Raw genomic sequence first — 11,105 nt, 5'->3', positions numbered from 1 at the left:
TTGTTTTTGAATAAATGAAGAAATGAGGAATGAAATTTTCTGATCCCCCAGTTTCCTCAGTTATAGAAATAATATCAGAATAGTAATTGATACCATGGTGGGGTAGTTATAAGAAGTAAATAATTGGTGATAGGATGTACATGAAGGCTTCAAAGAGTTCATAGAAAAATGGAATTAAGTATGAGTTTATTTGGTTGTGAAAAAATATTTAAATCCATGCATAGTTTTCTTTTTTATAATATACATTACTTATGATCATTTTGAAGACCCCTCATTTATACAGGCTCAGTGTGATACAATTATTACTTAACAAATAAATGTCAGTTTTCTTCCTGTTTGCTCTCTACTATAGCAGCTCGTCAGGTAGACCAGCTGGCCTGTTGTACTCCAGAACCAGAGTAGGGAGGAATCTATTTCTTCCTCTCCCTCCTTCCTTACCCTCACTCAATCGTGCTCCTCCCTATCTGAAGGTCTTGCCAACCATCATTCATTCTCAAACCTGTTTCCAAATTTCATCTATAGAAATCCTTTGCATCACCTGTTCCGTATAATGGACGAAGAGAGAATTAGAGGTTGAGGTAAGAAGGGCAGTGAAACAGAACAGAGCAGTAACCGAAACTGTCGCGCACCTGTGGGTGAGAGAACGGAGGATTTGTCTGGTACGGGAGTCTGCAGACGGAGGCTCCAACTCTGAACAAAGAAACCTGAAACCTGAATCCCTTGAAGTATAGGAAAGTAAATGGGCAGAATCCTTTGGGGTTTGCTTTTCCAGAAAAGCAACTTTCTACTTTGAAAATAAGTGTATATTTGCCGCTGAATTTCTCCACATTTGGCTGCCTTCCAAAGTCAACTTTTGTTTCCCTCAATTATAATGAACATCTTCAGCAACTGTGAGAAAACAACCTTAAAAAAAAAAAAAGGGGGGTGGTGAGGTTGAAGTTTTTAAGTGATTGTAGGAAGAGATTATTGCAATTTGATAGGACTTTTAAAAACAAAGAAGAAGCAGGATCAGCAGTAGTGGCGTAGTGGCTGGACTCTCATGTGGTTGACCGTGGTTCAAGTCCTGGACCCGGTGGCTTAAACTCACACCAGGCACGTGTGCGTGTGTGCCCAAGATCCCGAGAGGAGAATGGAGAAGGGATTGTGGCGTGGCCATCCCTTCTGGGGTGGGAGAGAGGGGGGCGTGATTTCTTGCTTTCTGTCTCTCTGGCACTCTCTGTCTTTCTGGCAACCGCACACACCCTATAGCAAAAGCCTCTAAAAAATAAATAAATAACAAAGAAGAAGCAAATGAAGGTCCTCAGGGCAGAGTTTGGGGTGTTGGATAAGTTAACACCCAAAGTCTAGAATATTCCCTTTGTCAAGCTGAAGAGATATAGAAGAGAATATATAGAACACAATATAGAAGAGAAAGGCTGCAGCCTGAGTCATCCCTCCATTCTCCCTTTTTTATAAGATTTTGCTAAGGAGTGTATGAAGCACTAAATTGTGCTTTCCTCATTTAAGTAACTCAAGGCAGTCAACATCTCAATTAATTTGTCTCATAATTTAACATGCCCCCAAATCAACTCAAGTTCTTATTTTCAAAAGTAGTCTACTGAGCACCATCCTCCGAGATTCACAAAGTAACTGAAGTGGTCTGGAGAACAGATTTGGGGATATATACTAATCAGAGAGACTCTCCAATTCAGGCATGGCAGCTCAGTTTCCATTCACAAGTTAACTCTGGTTACTTGAGAATGTCTGCTGAAGCACTAGATTGAGCCAAGCTCTGAGGCTGAGCCTATCGATTGGTGATGTCTGCCAGGGACAGGGAATGGAGAGTTGAGGTATGCATGCTGTGTGTTTCCTGCCCCAACTCTAACCATTCACTGAGCATACATGTGCAAAGTGCCTAGACTTAAGAGGATTAAGATAGACCCACATCATATTACAGTAAAACACATGGCAGAGATAGGAAACTGAAAGTGTGGTTTATCGCAGAAACCTGAACAAAGCACTGTGGCGGGGCGCTGAGACAGCATGGAGCTATGCCTACACAAGCAGGAAAGACTTTGTGGAACAGCTAGATAGGAGATCTTGGAGAACGAATAGGAGTTTTCCAGGTGAAAGAAGGGTAATAATACATCTAAGGTAGACACACCACCAGAACAATTTCTCCTGGAATTTGGTAGGAAAAAAGAAATCATATGTCTATGTTAAAATATATATAGTAAATATATATTAAAATTGAATTGGCCAAAACACGGACCACATCAGGTCAATTAGCAGGAAACAAAGCTATAGAGGTCAGGAGGGTGCTGAGACTCATCCTTCCATATGGCTATCGTTATAGGGTCCTCGCCAGGCACAAATCAAAGCAGAGACCATTTGGCTGACATAATCTGAGGAGATTTTTATTGGCTACACATTATCTTCCCGTAAATGTGAATCACGGGCCAGGTATAATTGAGAGATTATGCAGCGTCTTCCTCAACCAACTCCCCTGTAATCACAACGATAACCTTCAAGGGAAAAATAATTCGCTTCTTTGAACTTCACCTTTGTCCAGAGATGTGAAACTACCAAGCTAACCAAATCTCCTTTGGGCAGCATACCAGACTTCAAACAGCTACAACGTGTGTGTGTGTGTGTGAATTGGTAAGCGATCATTGTACATATTTTTGTGGTACTATGTGATATTTTCATATATGCTTAAAATGTGGAATAATTAAATCAGACTAATAAACAAATACATCACCTCTCATACTTACCTTTTTTGTGGTGAAAGCATTTTAAATTTACTCTTTTAGCAATAATGAAATGTACAATGCATTTTTTTAATTGCCAGAGGCTGAGTGTACTTGCCAGAGAGAAAGAGAGAATCCTTGATGGGGCATGGCCACGCTGCAATCCTTTTTCCTTTTCCTCCCTTTCTCAATCCCATGAGGATTTAAAGACATGCATATACACATGACCAGAATTGTTTCAAGATATTTATTTATTTATTTATTTATTTTTACATTGAGGACAGAAATCTGACAGCTTTTTCCTATTTCTGAACCCCTTCCAGAGGGTCTGGGGTGAGTCATGCCCACAGACATTAACAGGCCATTTTGGCCTAATTGATCACAGAAATCTTCCTACATCCTGTCCTGTTTCCCTGCAATGGGTGAGCCACACCCACAGCCATTAACACCATTATCTTGACTCATTGATTACAGGACTTTTCTAATACCCTATCCTTGGGACAGTATTTTGTAACTGTATATAAGCCCCCTTATCTCTGTTACTAATTCTTTCCCAAAAATCCACAAGCCCCCCCTTCCACATGTCCCACCTTTTTGGGCCAGACCAATGGATATTCTGAATCCTATGGCTATGTTGCTGGACTCCCATGTAGTCGACCGCGGTGACTTAATACACTGTATGGTGACTTAATCACACGTTATTATCAATAAATAGTTCTCATTTCTTGTATATATATCGCCACCCCTTTCTCACCCTCTGCCATTTCCCACTCTCCTCCCACACTGTCTCTGGTATCTGCAGTTGTTTTCCATTCCTTTTTTCTTCCCCTACATTGTATTGACCCACAAAATATCTTAATGAATCTAACTACTTTCAACAGCAAGTTCAGCTTATATATACCTATCTGTAAACACATGTTTGACTTTAGGTATGAAACTCTGAGTAGAATGCATATACTATAAAGTAGCACCTAACTGGGGCTAGATAGTTTACTGTGGTCATTAAATAGATATTTTTTAATGTATTTTTTCTTTTGTCAAGATTTCTCAGGTCATCAGGGCCAGAATTCAAACCACAGTCAGCCTTGTAGAATCTGGTTTCCTATATACAGCACTTAACTAGTGTGCTATGGGCCAGCCCACAATGTATTATTACTTATTAGAGTCACTGTTCTGTGCCATAGATTACTAAAGCTTAGAACCTTGCAGGGATGCATGCTTCACCTTTTCCCACTGAAAGCTTTATTTACCAAGGTTCTGTAACTCGCTTTATTGCCTGGAGGCACATTTGTTAAATCAAGGTACCCTAATCCAATTAGCTGGGAACAAAAGAGAACCATTATGCAAACAACAAGCCATTCAAAGCCATCCAAGCTTGCAGATACTCCTCCCATTCCGGCAGTGGGGTGGCAGTTCTGATTTTCTTTATATCTGGCCTCTGTATGGGTATTAATGAGACACTTATGGGGCGTGGTGGTTAAGGCAGCTGCATCCCACATAGCCAACTGTGCAGTTTGAGTTCCAGACCCAGAGGCCTGAAAAACATGCTTGATCCATGTGTGGGCATACCCAGAATTCTTTATTTTATCTTTACTAAAATACTGAGTTTATTTCACATGTATATTCTTGTCTCCCCATTTCCATGTCTGACCACCATGACTCCTGTGTCCTATCATAACCTCCCATACATACTTAAAACCACGCAAAGGTGGAGTTCCATCTTTAAAAACTAAACAGGCATTTTGGACAACACAGTCTCGTCAAGGGAACCTGGACAACATTTCTCAAACAAGATAAGGAAAGTTCTCACTCTGCATTATAAAACAGGGCAGCCAGGTATCAACTGTTACAGAAATGAAATAAGATGGAAAATTTTAACAAATTTTTTAAAAATAATTTTCTCAAAGAGATTTCCTCCACTGCCAGAGATCTTTGATTAGCCTCCTGGTCAGTCATCCGGAAGCAAGTCTTCACATAATTAATGAACTTGGCTTCCACTTTGGGAAGAAAACCACATTTTTCTATACTTGCTTGCATTTTTGTTCTAATGTGTTCTGCAGGACTAGGTCCTGTTGGTGTTTTTAGGAGTTTTTTCTTGTTTTTTTTGAATGATTCTTGACCTTTTGATCTTGGTGTTGATGGTTTTGAGTTCCGTTCTGCTTTGATTTTTAAACATTTTTATCTTGTATAAATTTCTACACTGGAGCTTTTTCTTCTATTCCCTCATCTTCAAAATGATCATGATCATCTTCTTCTTCATCAGCAGCAACAAGTTTTACTGGGTTTTTTGTTTGTTTTTTGTTTGTTTGTTTGTTTCTGGAAACTTGCTAACACCTTCAGGGGCAGATCACTTTCCAGATATACTTAAGAGTCTCAGGTCCTCTTCCTCTTCCTCTTCTGACTGCATCTTCCTTCACAGCTACTAAGTGCTGCCCACTAATACACACAGGTCCTGAGCCACATTTCAACCTTAAGACCTCAGGTGGTGTTATTTCAAAGCCCCCAAGAGAAACCAATGGCTGTATAGACATTCTCAATGTTGCTAGTGTTACTTTGACTGGACTGCCTTCATAATTCATTGCCTTTGCTTCAACAAGGTGCAGTTCATCCTTTGCACCAGCCCCTAAACTGACTGTTCTTAAAGATAATTGTTGTTCATTTTCTTTATTATCCACCTTAATGTGATAATCTTTGTCGGCCTTTAGTTCACAATTGAAAAGATAGTTCTGGGGCCTCAAGGGGCTCATGTCCACGTCCACCAAATCTTCCATGGGTTGTTGACACACACTTAAGTGAGTAAGAAGGCAGACAGAGGTAAACAACTACAGTTCCTGAAAACAGCCATGCAGGACAGAATCACTCCAGGGTTCATGCCCCAAATTCTAAGAGGAGAACGGGAGGAGAAGGGATTGTGGTGCAGTCATCCCCCTGCAGGTCCTTTCTCACTTTCCCTCTCTTTGTCTCTCTCTGTGTCTTTCTCCAGCAAGCACATATATCCTATAGAAAACTGGAAGGAAAAAAAAGCCAAATGTTAAAGTAACTACTACTTCAGGAGACAAAAGGGGTAATGGAAGCTGCCTAGAAACAAAAATTCTAGCAGAGTGGCAAGAAAGAACAGAACCATTCAGAACCCATGTAAACCTGGTAAGGAACTTAATAGTTAGGATGCCTGAGTGCTCCCTAATTAAACCCAAAAACACTTTAAATTTTTAGATAAATAACACTTACATTGCAGTGGTCAAAGCAGGGAAGATAATTGTTATGTTTTGGGTTTTATTTTTTGGCAGGCACCTTGAATATATCTATTTATTCTCTTTTTCTAGAAATATGTGCTGAGTGTCAACTACAAGCCAGGCACTCTTGTAGATCTTGGGGATACTGAGTGAATACCCCAAGAAAGACCTCTCTTCTTATGGACCTCGTGTGATAGTAGAAGGAGGAGACAATAAGCCCATAAGCAAATGTATCTACTGGTAACTACTATAAAAATGAAATGGAATTGGTAACTAGAGAGAGAAGGACATGGAAGGAACAGGGGCAGAGATCCACTTGTAGTCTGGTCAGGCAAGAGGGCATGTGAGCTGAGACTGGAGTTTGAGGAATAGAAAGGTCAGTGTAGCTAGAACATACTGGTGGGGGGAAATAGGAAAGAGGAAATGAGGTGGTTAGAGAGGCAGGCAAGAGCCAGATGAAGAAGAGCCTAGAAGACAGACAGTAAAGGATATGAACAGGTTCTTGAGCAGAAAGGACATGGGATCTGATTTACATCCGTAGTCATCACTATGCACATTGTATGGACAGATTACGGGCTGCAAAGGAGGAACCAGAAAAACCATTGCTGCTGTCCAGCAGAGAAACAATGGCCGTTTCACCTTGAGTAGTGGGAATTAATTCACTTAATCTTGACCAAAGCCCATCAAGTAAGTGCCAGAAGGTCTGTTTAATAAACAGAAAAATTGAAAATCAGGATGATTTCTGTGACTAATGAGTAGCAGAATCAAGATTTGTTCATGCCTGTGAGAACCACAGCCCACCCTTCCTCCACCACTCCTGAAATTCAAAGACGCAGATCCCCAGGCCCTCAAAACCATGGTGGGGAATGCAAGCACTGGTGAAAGAGCATGCTGAATACTGAACCTCACCAGTGCCCTGAAGTGGAGATTCTCAGGAGACTGCTTTGGAAGATGCTTCTCAAGTCTTCATCAAAGTAGAGCATTTGTTTTAGACCTACCAATCTTAAAAGCCAGCAAATATTGAGCCAACGAGTGGTGTGGTGGTTAAAACACTGGATCCTCCATGGCTAACTGTACAGTTCCAGTCCCAGACTCAGTGTCTTGAAAATCACTCCAGGCATGTGTACATAGATGCTTAAAAACCCAGAAAGAAAATGGAGGAGATGGGACTGCAGCATGGCCATCCTTCCACTGGGGAGGAAATGTTTTCTCATTTTCCCCTCTCAATATATATCTTTTTCTATCTCCAGTGAGTACACAAGCCCTATAGCAAAAATACCGGGGGTGAGGAGGTAGTCAACAAATATTATTGAGCTCTTACTATGTGCTAGAGACTTGTCCAAGAGCTTTACATGTTGAATCCTCCAACAACTCTATAAAGTCATCTCTAAGATCATTCCCATTTTAGAGATGAGGAAGCTACAACACTAGAAGATTGAAATCTTCTGATTGCTGATTTGCTTCCCCATAAACTCTATAGTCATTTCTAAGATCATTCCCATTTTGAGATGAGGAGGCTACAACACTAGAAGATTGAAATCTTCTGATTACTGATTTGCTTCCCCATGAACTCTATAAAGTCATCTCTAATTCATTCCCATTTTAGAGATGAGGAGGCTACAACACTAGAGGATTGAAATCTTCTGATTGCTGATTTGCTTCCCCATGAGATTGGGACTCCTTGAGTCAGGATCCATGTCTTATGTCTCTATGAACCCTTGGACCCCACGACGATACCAGCCACACAGTAGGGACTCGTGAGTATGGCAAATCACTAAATGCTGCATTCGGAATTCCCTCGTCCCACCTCTCCCCCAGTCTCACTGGCCGTGTGCGTTTCTTTACTATCCCACTTATTTCTTATGACAACCCTATAAAGTCCTTATTCTATTTTGTTCATGAGAAGCTGAGTCTCTCAGAAATGTCACATTTTAGAGCTAATTTTTTCACTCGGGATTTGACAACAAATATCTTACATGTTTGGCCCAAGGATGGAACTTTTATCCTGAAAATGCCAGGTCTGAGGAACATGTGTGAGTAGAAATGCGTAAATCCTGGGGTTGTCTCTCAGGGTAGAACTACAGGGCTATGTTGGTGATATTAATGGCTGTGTCTTTACAGCTCTCCTAAAGTCAAAAGTGACATTGTTTATTTTAAAAATAATAACAAATTAAAATGAAGAAGAATGATTGTCCGGCCATCCACTGAGTCTGGGCTGTCCTGTGCCGGGTGTCAGCACCAGAATGGGTTTTGATGGGAGGAAGAGTTAAGCCTTGAGTTATTATCAGAATTAGGGTACTTTATTGGTTCACATCGTCCAATCTTCCCTAGCCATTATGGTTTTGCCGAAACATTAAACTACTTTAAACTTTCATTTTCCTCTTAAAACTAAATTAGTTTGGAGGAAATTGTATTTTCCGAGCTCTAGCACCAGCCTCGGGCAGAGGGAGTTACAGTAGAGTGCACAGATAAACAACAATCACGGCCTAATTACTAAGTGGTGAGAGCCGAGTTTCTCAAGTTGCATTTGCTTTGGAGTTTCTGGGGTCTGGAGGGAGGCAGCTCTGAAGCAATTTCCTGGGTTTCTATGGGAAGTTATTTACATGGTGGTCTTCCTGCACTTCTGGCTATGGAAAGGGGAGGGGCAAAGGAATACATGAAATACCTCCTATGTTCCTACACCGTGAGGTCATAGAGTATGTCATTTTTGTCCCTACTACAAGTATTATGATAGTCCCACTTTTCAGATAAAGGATTCTGGGACCTAGAGTTACTGGTTGAAGGTTGATTTGCTGAGTGCCTATTAGAAAATATGCTAGGCTCTTTCTGTACTGTAACAGACATCCATCCTACTGTCTGCCCAGCACTCTCCTTTGGAGAAATACTCCTTCTTTCATTCCAGTCATAAATATAACCCCTAAGACAGTCATGTGATAGAAAATGAGCCAATCACAGGACCTCACCCTGGTAACTATAGCGACTGGTCCAAGGGGTGGGTACATGATGGAAGGCAAGCCAATCATGCCTCTTCCCCAGGATTTTTCTACCTGGAGCTGGAGCTACCTCTAGCCCTCTCTGATGGAGAAGCTGGAAAAATCTGACAGGCATAGAGGGGAAAGCTGAGAAGTGAAGAGAAGGAGAACCACTCCCTCTGTTGTGTTCCTATCCTGTGTATTGTTTGGTTACTTAAGCCCATAGCCCACAACCGCACTGTGTCCTGAATGAGCTCAGTGGAGAGATTGTTGTCATTTGCCAACAAGACCCTTAATGATGACCTCCTCTCTATGTCTAACATTTATAGGGTGCTTACTGTACTCAGGCACTAATCTGGGTTTCACTTGTATTAAACCCACACAACTTTGTGGGTAGGTACTCATGGTATTCCCATTTAAGGAAACTGAGGCAAAAAGATATTATAGTACCTAGCTCAAGATCCAAACCTAGAGCTTTTTGAACTAAAAATAGGAACATGTAGATTTTTCTTTCATCAATGCTTATTTTGCAAACTCAGAAGAGACCAAGAATCCCACTTCACAGATGCAAAGACAAGCCTTAACATGTAAGTAAGAACATGTAAGTAAGAATCTCAGTGTGGCAGAGCTGAGGTTTGGACCTGCTCCAGAGCTGACACTCTTAATCTGTACCTTCCATGACCTCAAGATACAATCATCCTGTTGGATTTACTCAGACACTGCCCCAGTTCTCAGCCCTGAGCTGATCTCTTTTTATTTCTGCAAATGGAAATATCTTTATTGTGTTTTCTTTTCCCACTGAATCTGAAGATGATACATGCTGCCTGATGTTATTCTCCTTGGCAGGGCCCCCGCCTGCAGATGGGGAGGATTGAAACTTCCTGTTATACAACTGTTCCGAACTTCCAGGGCTGATTGCCCCTGGCAGAAGCAGCCCCAAACCGACCAGAGCGTTTGATGCCGAGCGAGCGTGTCAAGGCTGCCTAGGCATTTGCTAGTCCCTTTTAATTTTGAGAGCAAACCAGAGAGTCTGGGTGTGCAGAAGGGAAAGGAAGGCAGCGAGGCAAGGAGAGAGAAGGGCAAGGTGAGATGAAATGATGGTTTTGCAAAGCAGCTGTCAGGAGCAAAAGAAATACCATTGTTGCTTTTTCCCCCCACTCGGTTTCTAATAAGCCAAGACAGCTGGGGTTTCTCCTGAGAGCGAGGATTTGGCCAGGGTGACCTTGTATCAAGGACGCTTCATTCATCAAGGAATCCTAGACTCTCCCTGGTTAGGCACTGCAGTAGGCGTGGCCTGAGCAGAGTTCCTCATCTCTCATCAGAACCTTGTTTTAAAGACTAATGGTCTATTTATGCATGCTGTAAGTAGCACCTTTGGGCTAGGAGAGGGTGGCTTTAGCAACCATTAACACATGATCCCAGCATGACTCGGATCTGGTGTCAAAATGTGAGTCTCTTTGCGGTAAATATTCACAGTCTCTACTGGTCTGTGCCCCTGGCAGCCTTAACCCAGTGCTCACCCTTCTCAGCCTCCCACCCTATGAGTTCCTTAAAACCATTCTCAGGAATAGATTCCTCTCTGCTCTGGGCTGCAAGAAGGATTTTTAGACAGGGGTTATATTTATGTCCTATTACTGCTATAACAAACCACTGCCAATGTAGAAGCTTAAGACAACACAAATTTATTTTCTTATAACTCTGGGGTCTAAAATCAGTCTGGACTAAAGTCAGACATGTCAGTAGGACTGTGTCCTTTCTGGAGGCTCTTAAGAAGGATCTGTATCTTTGCCTGTTTCAGCCTCTAGGGTGACCTGCACACCTCAGGTCATGTCCCCTTCTGCTCCAGAAGATGCCACCTTCTCACACTCATTTCTCCAACTCCCTATCTCATCTGTCTCCCTTTTCAACTTATAAAGATCCCTGTGATGACAGCAGACCCATCTCAATAGTCGTAACCTCTTCATCTCGATGTCAGCCTGCTAGCAAACTTTCTTCCCTCTGCAATCTCCGTTTTTCTTTGCCATGTGACCTAACAGATTCACACATTCCTGCGATTAGGACACAGACACCTCTGGGGAGAGGGGAGTCATCATTCTGCATACCATAGAGGTGTTAGCAAAATTCTTAATAACACATTCAATGGCCCTGCCCTGATATTTCCAGAGACAATG

The 11,105-nt window shown here is 41.8% G+C and overlaps 1 pseudogene; it reads right to left on the bottom strand.

Annotated features, from left to right (window-relative positions):
* Positions 1-566: 566 nt before the first annotated feature.
* On the bottom strand, positions 567-5,500 carry LOC102492335 (nucleophosmin pseudogene; annotated as a pseudogene).
* Between the last annotated feature and the right edge of the window lie 5,605 nt (positions 5,501-11,105).

The sequence above is a fragment of the Tupaia chinensis genome, unplaced genomic scaffold (genome assembly GCF_000334495.1).
Source record: "Tupaia chinensis unplaced genomic scaffold, TupChi_1.0 Scaffold000042_1, whole genome shotgun sequence".
NCBI lineage: Eukaryota > Metazoa > Chordata > Mammalia > Scandentia > Tupaiidae > Tupaia > Tupaia belangeri.
This window is presented reverse-complemented; position numbering and strand designations above follow the sequence as displayed.